Here is a 13,356-nt window from a genome sequence, read left to right as displayed (position 1 = left end):
TAGAATTTAAAAGAAATAAAAGTTTCAAAAACTTATAGATTTCCAAAATCAACTATAGAGTGATTTCTAAAAACCCCATGAATTTGGTCTAATAGCTCCTAAAGTTCATGAGATTCATGACATCTTAAATCCAAACTCTTAGCTAGCATCTTAAGGCCAACCATATCTTAAGTTGAAGCTGAGAACTAAGAAGAAATGACCGACACTAACACGATGGCCATATCCATATCATAAACCCTACGATGGTGAAGGAGATTTTGTTGACTTTTTTACTTTTGTGCCCCTGAGGTTTTATAGGCTATTTGGGCCTGGAACATTGAAAGGCCCAATTAGATCGATTTGCATGAGAATCAGCTTAGCCCATTAGCCTTTGGCCCACAATTTTGCCTCTCTCTCTATATGCATTTTGTTACATTTATTTTGGAAAAAGATGGGGTAAAAAGTTCACAAAAAATAATTAACATGTCTACATATTTTGAAAATCTAACTATTGAATTTCACATTCTTTACGTTCTTAACACCTATGTCAAATTTCATATCAATCAAATTTCATTTACTATTTTATTCATAAACTTATTTTTAATATATAATTTTATACCACGAAAACTTGAAATTTAAACATTTAATTGATGAAATATTTAATGATCTTTGATCTTTTGAAAACTTTGCAAGCATGGAGAACATAAGAAATATTGTAATCCAATAGTTGATTTTGTTAAAGTTCATATTCAATAAAAAAAATTATTGAGTAGAGTGGTAATTTTAGGTTACAAGCAAGTTTGTTGCCAAATTTTATCTATTTACTAGTGTGTAGTCCTGTGCATATACACGGTACAATTAAAAATAATCACAATTATACAGCTCAAAATATACATGGTATTAGCTTACACTTTTTTTTAAACCATACATTTCTAAAATATGTAATGGTTTCTCATTATATATACTAATGTGTAACCCCGTGCATATGTCCGAATACAATTAAAAATAATCACAATTATACAGTTCAAATTTATATATATAAATATATATATATATATATATATATATATTTATGATTGAAAATTTAATTGGTTTTAAACTCTTCGGTTTTTGCACCCAATAATTCACTTGACACAAAAATTAAAAACTTAGATGGACAAGTGGTGGAAAATTGGACTCTAATTGAAATTTAATTTAAACCTAATTAGATTTAGGCTCTTCAATTTTTATACTCAATAATTCACTTGATACAAAATTAAAAATTAAATAGAACATGTGACGCGAAATTGAAAATCCAATTAAAATCTAATTGGATTTTGCTTTAACTTTGACTATTAATATATATCAAATAGGTAAAGTTGAGCAAAATGTTGGTTGTGACCCTTCAGCTAATACACAAAGCCAATTCGACGAGGATTCTGTCCATTTAACCTGAAGACATAAGAGCCCCTTCCATTACATACAGTTATATCGGTTTTGCCATCCATTGATGTTTGTGCAAACATTCCATTATATCATTGAAGATTATAACGGAAATGCACAAATGAAGATCCATGACAAGTCAACAAATCTTTGAAAATTGGAGGTGCACGTTTTAACAAAGGCAAATTAATTACTCATTCCGAATGGCATAGAGAAAACTTTGATTATGACGGTTGCTTTGACTTAACCGTCCTCTTTTCATACCATAAAATAACCCCCCAACTCTCACATGTTTGTGCTAATTTAATAGTATAACAGATTTCACCCAAATTTTTTCAGCTACTAAATTATATCAAATTTAGCATAAGCAATTTTCCTATCTAACCAAAATCAAACCAGCATTCAAATTTAGAGATCCACGTGAGAAATTTCCAAAATTGAGAGAAACTGCCACTACCCATTAAAGAAAAAGCGTCAAATTTGAGCTCACACTCACTTCTACACAATTATTGATGATGCCAAAAATCATCAGCAAGTCACACAATCCTCATGTGCTCTAGAAAAATCCTGCTCAACAAAGAAGAGGAAGACCTTGCAAAGAGTACCGGTGTGGTACTAGCCAAATATCCTCCGAAGGTCAAGTTAGAGAACTTTCACAACTCTAGAGTGTCAGAGCTAGGATAAATTATGCGTTCCTTGATTTGTAAGGGTTTTGGGGTTTTTATAGTAGAATAGAGATGACTTTCGTTTTCATGGCGGGGAGGGTCTTTCCTTGTGGGGAAGACCCTCATTAATTTACGTATTTCGAAGGATCATCTCCTTATAGGGATTTCCTTGATCAGGGTTAATCGTGGGGTACACAATATTTCCTTGTACAGATATTCATGGAGGTCAAGTAAGGCCACGTTAGACCTGTCATGCTCTTTATTCCCATCAGCCTCCTTCTCATCGGCCTCTCGTTCCGTTTGAGGATGACATCGGGTATTGAGGTAAGGTTGTCAGCCTACGACATCGTCGCTTTTGTACTTTTGTACATGCATGTGAGGCTGACGGTATCATTAGAACCGTTGGCTTCCTTATATGTAACAAATTTGTTTCTTTCCAAGAATACCCTTATTAGCTGCCCCTACTTCATGGCTCCATTGGCTTTAGCTAACGGGTCATGGAGTGCAATTCGTAGCTTTTTGCTTATTATTTATCTGTTGGAAAAAATGAGTGTCATTAATGGCTCTTGAGCAGCTTTTATTAAATGCTAGGACACGTGGCACAGGCTGGTTGGCCTCGTTTCTAAAAAAAAGCATCGCTTCGTTTCCCGCACTCCTTCGTCTTATAAATAGTTCATCGTCTCCTCCCTATTTTTCCTTATTTCACCTTTGCGAACTATAAGAGAAGGAGAGATGTTGTTCCGTCTCCTTAGTTGCCAACTTGCTATCGTCAATCCTTGAAGGGGCCGTCACTTTCAATCCGTCTATTTTACCGTCATAAGTTTTCTTTCTTGTCTTGATTTAAACATTTGCATCCCATCTTCCCCTTTTTATATTTTCAGATCTCGTCAAGATAGGTTCTTAGATAACACCTTTGTCGCTTGTAGGTGAATAGATGTCAGATAGGGAAGTGACGAGTGAATTGTCGTTGTAAGTCCATCAGGGTGCAGGCTATAATGAAGTCTTCCCATCAGGGTATCATCCTAAGGAGGATTCCCCTAGGTCCCCAGAAAGGGAGCCGTCTACCCAGTCCTTGAGTGATGAGAACGAAGAGGAGGATAAGGGAGATACAGAGGATGAATACGACGAGGGAGAAAGGAAAGTAATGGAAGAGGGAGATAAGGAGGAGTGTGAGGAAGAAGAGGATGAGGACGAGGGTGAGGATGACGAGAGATCTCCTTAGGGAGGTAGTTCAAGAAGCCTAGGGGATGGTAGGACCCGTCCCTTTATCCTTCCTGCGATATAGACTATCAATGATTTTAATCCAACGATGACTACTAAATTTTCAAGAACCTACGAGATCGTTACCAAATCCCCGAAAATATTCCCATCCGTCTGCCTAGGAAGTTTGAAAAGTGCTACTCTGGGAAGACCGCAGATGTTGGCATGTATGACGCCATGTTCACGGGGGGATTAAGATTGCTATTGACAGAATTACATTGTCATTTGGCCAATTTCCTAGGTTTGTCTGTCAGCCAAATAGCTCCTAATGCTTGGAGAATATTCATAGGAGCTGAAGTTCTTAGGGGTCGTCTTAGTGGTGGGAACCATCGACTTACTCTCGATGAGTTCTTTTATTACTACAGACCCCAACACATCTCCTTGTCCCAAGGGATCTACCACTTTGTAACGAGGAAGATGTCGCTCAGGCTGGTGTCCAACATGCCTGGCTCCAATAGAAATCGGAAGAATAGGTACTTTTTTGTCCAAGGGACAGACTGGGCGTGCCAACAGTAGGAGTGGGCCACTAGCCCCATGGCTTCAACAATACTTGGGGTATTGTCAAGGATTCAGGTTTGGTACCATCTGTTCTCTCACCTTGTCTTTATTTCTTAGCTAAGTTTTTGACGTCGTCTGCTTCTTTCTCTTTTTAGCTAGCGTCTGTCCAATGATAACTGACGAGTAGGAGGCCTTTATTCATCGCATGCTTGATATCCCTTTTGAGGAAAGGAGGTGGAAGGACCACGTCACCCTTGATACACTGCATGCCTACTATGGTGGCCCTAAACTGACGCCTGTAGCCCGCAGACTGAAGGATTACTCCTACTGGCATAAGTTTACTTTTTAGCTTATTTTTCCTCCGTCTGTTTTCTACTAGCTTCTCCTCTTCTAACACTCATCTTTTACCCTTTCGCAAAAATGGAGGCTGGGAGGCAAAGGGCCTTGGTAAGGGCATCGGGCCTTGGTAAGGGCATCAACTACAGTACGCAAGCAAAAGGAGGAGGAAGGAGCCTCGATGTCAGCTCTTAAAGTCGTTACTAAGGGGACGTCCAAGCGGAAGAATGAAAGGAAGGACGACCGTCCACTCAAGAAGGGACCAGGCACCCCCGCTGGCGACATGTAGCCAAAGCAGGCATTGCCCCCCAAACCCAGCTAGGGAGTTGGCAAAGGATTGATGACGGGGAAGGGTCTCGTCGCTTAGGGAGCCATTCATCATCTGCTTACACATAAGGAGTATGCTGTCAAAATTATTGAGTCAATCATCAAGGAGATGGATTTAGATCCATATGCTGAGCAAACGATTGACGACCTAGGGGTGTCGGGTCTCTTTAACCTCTCTAGGGTATGTTTCTTTCCTCAAACTCCGTCCCATTTTTTGTTTACTCTTTTGCTGATGGTTTGTTTTGATCTTTGGCGTTGATGCACATGAAGCGCTTCAAGACAGGTGCATCACTAGCGAAAGGTTGATTCAACGGTTTCGCAAGCACTAGGAGATTGAAAATAAGGAGCGAGCTCAATACTCGGAGGCCATCTATACTCTTAACCAAAAGCTGATGGCTAAAACTAAAGCGCTTGCAGAAGAGACCTGTCAGCTAGAGGAAGTGGAGAAGGCAAAGACCAATTTGGTAATGAAATTGGCCTCTTTTCATGAATAGATGGAGAGGGCGAAGGCCGACGCCATGGTGGAGTTCAAGGCTTCCAAACCCTTCATCGATGCATGTGCCATCTACTACGGTGACGGGTTTGAGGATTGCTTAAAGCAAGTTGGGTTCGTCTACCCAGACCTTAACCTATCCAAGGTTTCTCTTAACAACCCTCTACCAACTACTCCTGCAGCTGGTGACATCGTCGATGAGAAGTCTAATGACTCTGCTCATATAAAGGAACAGATTCCTATAAACGATGGTGTGGTCATTTCTCAACCTGTTCCTGATGGTGCCATCGCCCTCTCGGTCTTGTCAACTGAAGACCCTCCTACCAAAGACGCTGAGAACCCGTCTATTTTGGATGCTCCTTCTGTCTAGCCTTTTAGTAATTTTTAACTTTCATGTATTCTATTTTATTTTTAGACAACAGTAAGTGCCCTCTTATTTTTGGGCTTTATTGTAAACATTAATATTTTGTTGTCACTTTTTAGTCTTGCTATTTCAAGTATGTTTTTTCTGCCATGTTCTGGTTTCTTATTGTAAGATATATGTTTGTCCATCCACCTTTGGACTAGCATACATGTTAGGATGTACCTGTCCTCTAAAGGACTTGGTGAATAATTGGGATGAACCCGTCCACTTTGGTGTACTCGTCCCCTTGTAGACTTAATAATGAACTCGTCCACTTGTGGACTTAATAATTTCAAGGCATCCCCATGAGATGAACTTGTCCACTTGTGGACTTAATAATGAACTCGTCCACTTGTGGACTGAATAATTGACTCATTCGCTTGTGGACTTTTACTAATTTCAAGGCATCCCTTGGAATGAAGCTGTCCACTTGTGGACTGAATAATGAATCGATCTTTTAAGGATTTGTTAATTTGGTGGCATCCTTGGGACGGACCCGTTCACTTATGGACTTAATCACAAATGTAGTTTCGTAGAGACATATACATACACAGGTCATATCTGAATAACTCCTCTTATTGTGATAAATGCGTGCATAAATAAAAACTTGTTCTTGAAAAAATAAAAAGCTACCTTTGGGCTTAAAAAGTACTGTAAATAGTAAAAATTAACTAAAAGGAAGTAAACTGGAAATAAGGAGTGTTGTTCTTCATGCTGTCGTCTACTAGTAGTATTTCTTGAGGTGCTAGGTGTTCCATGGATGGTGCAACTTCTGTCCGTCTAGCATCTCCAAGTGGAAGGTGTCTTTCCTCTGCCATGAAGTGATTCTGTAGGGTCCTTCCCAATTAGGCCCTAGCTTTCCTTGGGAAGGATCTCTTGTGGTGCCCGTCACTTTCCTCAAGACGAGGTCTCCAATTTGGAAGTCTCTATGTCTAACTCTGAAGTTGTAGTGCTTGGTCATGAGATCCTGATACTGAGCTAACCTTTGTTCGGTTGTTGTTCTTACATCATCTACTAGGTCAAGCTGTAGGTGCATGGCTTCATCGTTCCTATTCTCATCATGAATCTCCACACTACAGCTTGTGAGTCCGACCTCAGCTAGAATGACGGCCTCACTCCCGTATGCTAGTCGAAACAGTGTCTCACCTATAGGTGTCTTGGCCGTAATCTTGTACGCCCATAGTACGCTTGGCAACTATTCTAGCCATATACCCTTTGCCCCTTGAGCTGAGTCTTGATGATCTTGGGCAAGAATTGGTTCGTGACCTCAACTTGTCCGTTGGCCTGAGGGTGGGTGAGTGAGGAGTAGTGATTCTTGATTCCCAGTTGTGAGCAAAAATCTCTGAACGAGTCGTTGTCCAATTGCTTTCCGTTATCTGAGACCAAGACTCTAGGGATCCCGTACCTGCAAATGATGTTCATCAAAATGAAGTTTCATACATTTTTCTCTATGATGGTGGTTAGGGCTTCAGCTTCCAACCATTTTGTAAAGTGGTCTATGCCAACCCCTAGAAACTTCAGTTGTCTTATCACTATTAGGAATGGGCTCATGATGTCTAATCCCCATTGAGCAAAAGGCCATGGAGCCATCATTGGAGTGAGCTCTTTTGTTGGCTATCTAACGACGTTGCTAAACTTTTGACATTTGTCGCAAGCTTTGACATAGGCTTGGGCATCCTTCTGCATGGTAAACCAATAGAATCCAATGCGAATTAGCTTGTGCACCAGCGACTGTGACCCTGAATGGTTCCCACAGATCCCTTCATGGACTTTTCTCATGACATATTCTGCTTCCTTGGGGCTAAAGCATCCTAGATACGGGCAGGAGAAGCCTCTTTTATACAAGACATCTTTTATCAAGACGAATCGTGTCGCTTGAACTTTCAACTTTCTTACGGCCTCCTTACCATCAGGTAGCGTCCTGTCTTTTAAATAAGAAACTATCGGTGTAGTCCAATTGCTTCCCGAGTCTATTTCCTGCACACCGATGCCGTTTATCAAAGGTGGAAGCTAAACAAAAGAAAATACCTTACTGGGGATGAGCATGTGTTCTACTGATGCAGTTTTGGCAAGATGTTCGGCTTGCTCGTTCTCTTCCCTAGGGATTTGAACGGACTTGGCCTGAAACTTGCCCACCCGTTTCCTTACTTGCTCTAGGTATTTCTTCATTCTTTCCTCTTTGCATTTGTAGTCACCGTTCACTTGACTCGTGACCACCTGAGTATCGCAGTACACAACCACACTTGTGGCCCCTACGGCTTTGGCGAGATCCAGTCCTACCACTAGAGCCTCGTACTTCGCTTCATTGTTGGTCGTAAGGAAGCCGAGACAAACCATACATTTGATCTCATCCCCTTTTGGAGAACGAAACATTATACCTGCTCCACTAGCCTACCTATTAAATGATTTGTCCATGTGAATACTCCATTGGGGATGCTCTTCTGCCCCCTAGCCTTCCACGTTGGTGAATTCTGCAATGAAGTTAGTGACCACCTGTCCCTTTATGGCAATACGTGGGCGATATTGTATGTCAAACTCAATCAATTCTATTGCCCATAGCGTCATCTGTCTAGCCGCCTCAGGGTTACTCATTGCCTACCGTAGAGGCTTGTCTATCAGAACAACCACAGTATGGGCCTAAAAGTATGGCTTGAGCTTACAGGCTATGGTAACTAAAGCAAAGGCAAGCTTCTCCATTAGTGGGTACCTCTCCTCTACGCCACAGAGTGCCCGGCTAGTGTAGTACATGGGCTTCTACACCCTATCTTCTTCTTTGACTAAGGCTGCATTAATGGCAGCAGAGGAGACGGCCAAATAGAGAAATAGCTCTTCCCCTAGTTGGAAGGGACTTAGCAATGGTAGGGAAGAGAGGTATGATTTTAGGTGATCAAAAACTTATTGGCATTCGGCCGTCCACTCGAAGGACTTCTTTAGCGTGCGGAAGAAAGGTAGACACTTGTTCGTCGCCCTCGAAACGAACCTGTTCAGCGCAACTACCTTACCATTGAGGCATTGCACTTCTTTTGTGTTCCTCGGTGGTGCCATCTCCATTATGACCCGAATCTTGTCTAGGTTGACTTTGATACCTCTCTAAGACACCATGAACCTTAAGAACTTTCCAACCATCACCCCAAATGCACATTTGCTTGGATTGAGCTTTATGTTGTAAGAGCAAAGAGTGTCAAAGGTCTCCTTATGGTCGTCTAAATGATCGTCCTCCGTTCAGCTTTTCACTAGCACGTCATCCACATAAACTTAGACATTTCTTCCAATCTGATGTGTAAACATTTTGTTCATGAGCCTCTGATATGTTGCGCCCGCGTTCTTGAGACCAAACAACATTACCTTATAGCAGAAGAGGCCTTAACTGGTGATGAACAAAGTTTTCTCCTGATCAGCTTTGTCTAATTTGATCTGGTTTTAATTAGAAAATGCGTCCATGAAACTCAATAACTGGTGTCTTGCTATCGAGTCTACCAGGATGTCAACCTGCATGAGGGGATAGCTGTAGCACCTCAACCTAATTGCATAATTAATTTTATGGGTTTATATGCTTGTTATTATCTTAATTACTTTAAGTGCATAAAGCTTTGATATTGTGATATTATAAAACATATATGCTCTTTTCATGTAATGGAAAGAAATTTATAAATGTAAGGGTTTATATGTAAAGTTATATTGTTATTTGGGCCTTTCTAGAATATAGAATGTAAAGTTGTGATTTACAAATTTGTATTTTGTTGGCTTTTATTCCGTGCCAAATTTGTTTGTAATTTTATTCAATCTTTTGTACCTTGTATTTGTTGTAGGAATTTATTGTAAGGGTTGTGTGATAGTGAGAGAGAGTGTGAAGACTCAAGCTATTGAAGAATGAAGTGTTTTCACGGGTAGCTCGCAACTTAGCATCCCGTGAAGGAACTCATATGCCCTGCACATGTTGGAATGCGAAGAGTCAGGCTAGATGGAGACAGCTGTGTCTCGTGAGTATCTCGCGGGTAAGGTCTTCCCGCGAGACATTCTATTCTGTCAACCTATCCAATCTGATACACACTTTCTGTGCCTACACTATTTATACCCACATTACCCACAAATGAGAAAGAGAGCTTCTGAGAGAAAACCCTAGCAAAAACACTTGAGAGTTAGAAATTGTTAATCCTACAATTCTCTACACCTTTGTTTTGTGGATTTTCCTCATCTCCTACCTCTCCATTTCCATACCATTGAGAGGTCAATAGCCAAAACACTTACCACACCTTTTGAGAGTGTCCAGTGAGGTTTTGGTGCTGCTGGGAAACATTGGAAGAAGCCAAGGATGGCAGATGCAACATGGAGCTTGTTGCAGGATCTAGAGAGCTAGACAAGACACGGTTCTGAGAAGCCTTTTTGGAGTAGGAGCTTGGAGGGCTTAGGTACAGAGGGTAGATTAGGCTTGGAGGGTCTCTTGCTTACCCATGTATCCCAACTGATTGTCTAGTGGATCAATTACCACTTGGAGGGCGGCGGAGAGGTTTTTCGCCGAGTTCTTCGGTTTCCTCTTCGATAACACGTCTCGGTGTTATTTGTGTTTGCATCTCTCTTCCCTACTCTTGTTCATTTCATTTTACTGCTGTGTTGCCTTAAATATGGATTAGAGTAGCTCTCTTGCATGTTTGCTTGCGTTTATACTATTCCGCACTTAGTATTAAGTTAGTATAAAAACAACCAAGCCGTAATTTGAATTGGGGGTCTAAATGAGCTATAGTGTTTTTACACATTTCGAGCTTTCATAGAACTATGGGAGGGTGAAAAGTATAAATGCTAAAAGTTGAAAAGGTGAGCAATAACCTTTTCTTTCCTTAGTAAGACACGTGCCCCACAAAATTTCTCCCTTATATTCTCTTGGCTGCACCAAAAAGTTCATCTCCTTTTCTTCTTTCTCTATTCCTTGTTCTTTGTTCTTGTTTCTTTCTTCTTCCCTTATTCTTACTAGGGCTGTCCATGGGTCGGGCGGGTCGGGTTTGTGCCCAACCCGCAACCGACCCGCCGGAGATCGGGTAGGGAAGTGCCGGACCCGCAACCGACCCGTATTAGGGTCGGGTTTTACGGGTCGGTTTCCCGTCGGGTGAGCAGCGGTTTCGGGTGAGGCCGAAACCCGCCGGAGAGGACGAAAAACGTAGAAAATCGGCGAGATCTCTCCCGATCCATCCAAGATCCGGTGCAATCTAGCCGGATTTGGCAGAGATCTCGCCAAATCCGATGGCTTTTCCCCCAAATCGTGCTGAGAATCGCCGGATCTGGTGTTTTAGTCGCCGAAATCTGCCAAATCGTGCTGGAAAACTCGCCGAAAAGCTTGAAATCGCAGCTCGTCTTTCTCTCTTCGGGCGGGTCGGGTTGAACGGGTTTTGAAGGAAGGGAACCGAAACCGAACCGCCGGCGTCGGGTTTTGAAGCTCGGGACCCGCGTCCGACCACCGGAGCTGTCGGATCGGGTTGTAGCGGGTCGGGTACGGGCGGGTTGGACGGGTCAGCGAGTGAGATGGACAACCCTAATTCTTACACGGCAACACCATCTCACCAACAACCCTCCCTCTCTCACCGAAAGCATATATCTCTCTCTAAGAAGAAATTAAAGTCTTACTAAAGTTTTAGCTTCAGTTGTGGGTAAGTATATACGTTAATTTTCTATTATGGGTATTTTAATGGTGTAATGGTTTGTTTTAATTTCACTTCTATGTTCTCTAATCTGATTGTTAGAAGCTGAATTTGTGGTTTTGTGTTAGCTATTTGAAAGATTAATGATATTATGGTCTATTTGATGCTTAATAACGTATTTTAATATATATAGTATTGGCATAAAAATACAAGGCCAATTGCTATTAATTGATGATTTTGTAAGAACATATGCTGAAACGATCACTGTGACAGATTTGATGTCTACAACAAGAAAAATCTATATTAAATCATTTTCTATGAATTAGGATTCTTGGAGTAGTTTTTATGAATTCTAAGACACACGTAGTTGTTATGGAAGTGGTCTCACAACTTTTTAATGAATATAAAAATAATGGTTTAATTTCTAAGTTGCAAGAAATTCTGTCAGGACAGATTTGAACATGCTGCCTTGTATGATTTCTAATAAATCATGGTTTTATGCTTTGACTCTAAAATTGGTATATATTAGACATCCAGGGGAGTAGTTCTATAAATTTTCATGACATTTGGATGTGTATGGACAGCCCATTTGTATTTTACAAATGGGCATATGCTGCTGAAATAAGCAATGAACAACATATGATACACTTGACTTTGAGGATTTAATTTCTAAAGTTAAGGTGAATATTTTGAGCTATAAATTAGTATGTTCATCCTTTGGTATGTTTGGATCATATATAAATTTTATTCCTTGGTTTCTCTATAGTTTGGGTACATAATATGTTTGATGAATGTATCATGTGCTTTGGGGAACCTTTGTGTGATGGGAATTAAGATTTTCTTGAGTTTGAGAGTTAGGTTGTGATTCACATCTAAGTTTAAATACTTAGGAAGAGTTTGTTAGTAATAAGTTTTGGTATTTCTTTTAAGTGGCAAGAACAAGAACATGGACACTTGAGCTCCTCTTATACAAATCTCTCGCATCTTCTGTTTTTAGGTAAGGGATAAATTATATGGGCATTTGGTAAGTCATGAGGTTATTTTAAAGTATATTATGCATTAAAAGGGTTTTGATTAGAAATATGGCATATAATCATGTTTCAAACAAAGATATGTTCGTGGACTTTTATTATGAATATGATTTGAACATATTGATGCTACTATTAATTCTACGAACATGATGTCTAAAAAAAAGAAGGAAAATGCTATTATTATGAAACGTTATGCAAACCATGAATTTTAAGTATGTATTGAGGATGGCAGTTCGTCCGTGCTCAATCAAAGTATGTATTGAGGATGGTAATTTTTCCGCGCTCAATTAAAGTATTATTGAGGATGGTAGTGCATTCGTGCTCAATCAAAGTATGTACAGAGGATGGTGGTGCATCCGCACTCGATCAAAGTATAAGTTTATGTTAAAAGTCATAATATTTTATGAGAAGAATTTATGAAGGAAATGATTATTTTATATGATTTTAAAGAGTTAATATAAAGTTTAGTGACTTTGTAAGAAATGAAAAGAATTTAGTCTAAAAGATTTTGTAGTATTAATCTGATAAAGAAAATGAGAACAATTATTTCCCTATGAAAAAAATGTGTAAGTTGTTATTGTGAATAATATAAAATACTATGCATGAAAAGATGTTCTCCTATCTGAATATTCATAAAATATTTGATTTACATGCATTCTTATTAAAGGCCCATGGAGCTTAGAACGTTACTGGGCTTTGCAGCTCACCCTATTATATTTCAGTGCCCAGGTTCTTCCTGGAAGCAACGAAAGTATTAGAGGTGGCAAGGATTCTGTGATTCTCATTTGTTAGAATGTATAGTTTTTTTTTTTTTTTTGTATAGTAATTTAGCTCTTTTGTTGTATAGGAGGAATCAAGATGTACTTGATCATTGAGCACAGATGTAATTCGGAACCTTAGTTTGTTTTGAACCCCAGTTGTATGTCTTTGGAGTTAGGTTTGTAATAAAAGTTTTGCTAAACATTTAGCTATGTAATATTTACATGAATACCTTAAGTTTCAACCAAGTGGTAATCTTGCAAAGTTCAAATGAAATGAAGTTTCGAGGTTTTCATCATTTTTTTATATTGTGGCTTTTATGCAAGAAAATAAGCAGGAATACAAGAAACAATTCTTGATAAGCACCTTCAATTTAGGTTGGTTTGTGTTAGTATTGAGGTAAACTTGATATTAACATGTCGGTCATGCTCTAAATTCTGAAGTACAGGTTTGGGTCGTGACAGTAACTATCCTTGGGGCACCCCTTGTTTAAGTCCGTGAAGTCTACACACATCCTCCATTTCTCGTTGGCTTTTTTAACCATCACTACATT

General features: G+C 39.9%; 1 long non-coding RNA gene across 1 annotated transcript; it reads left to right on the top strand.

The window, feature by feature from the left end:
• Positions 1-10,911: 10,911 nt before the first annotated feature.
• Positions 10,912-13,101, top strand: LOC126733117 (uncharacterized). Its single transcript, XR_007659620.1, has 2 exons — positions 10,912-11,022; positions 11,944-13,101. It is a non-coding gene; the product is annotated as an uncharacterized LOC126733117 (long non-coding RNA).
• Positions 13,102-13,356: the final 255 nt, after the last annotated feature.

Source organism: Quercus robur, chromosome 6, assembly GCF_932294415.1.
Source record: "Quercus robur chromosome 6, dhQueRobu3.1, whole genome shotgun sequence".
NCBI lineage: Eukaryota > Viridiplantae > Streptophyta > Magnoliopsida > Fagales > Fagaceae > Quercus > Quercus robur.
This window is presented reverse-complemented; position numbering and strand designations above follow the sequence as displayed.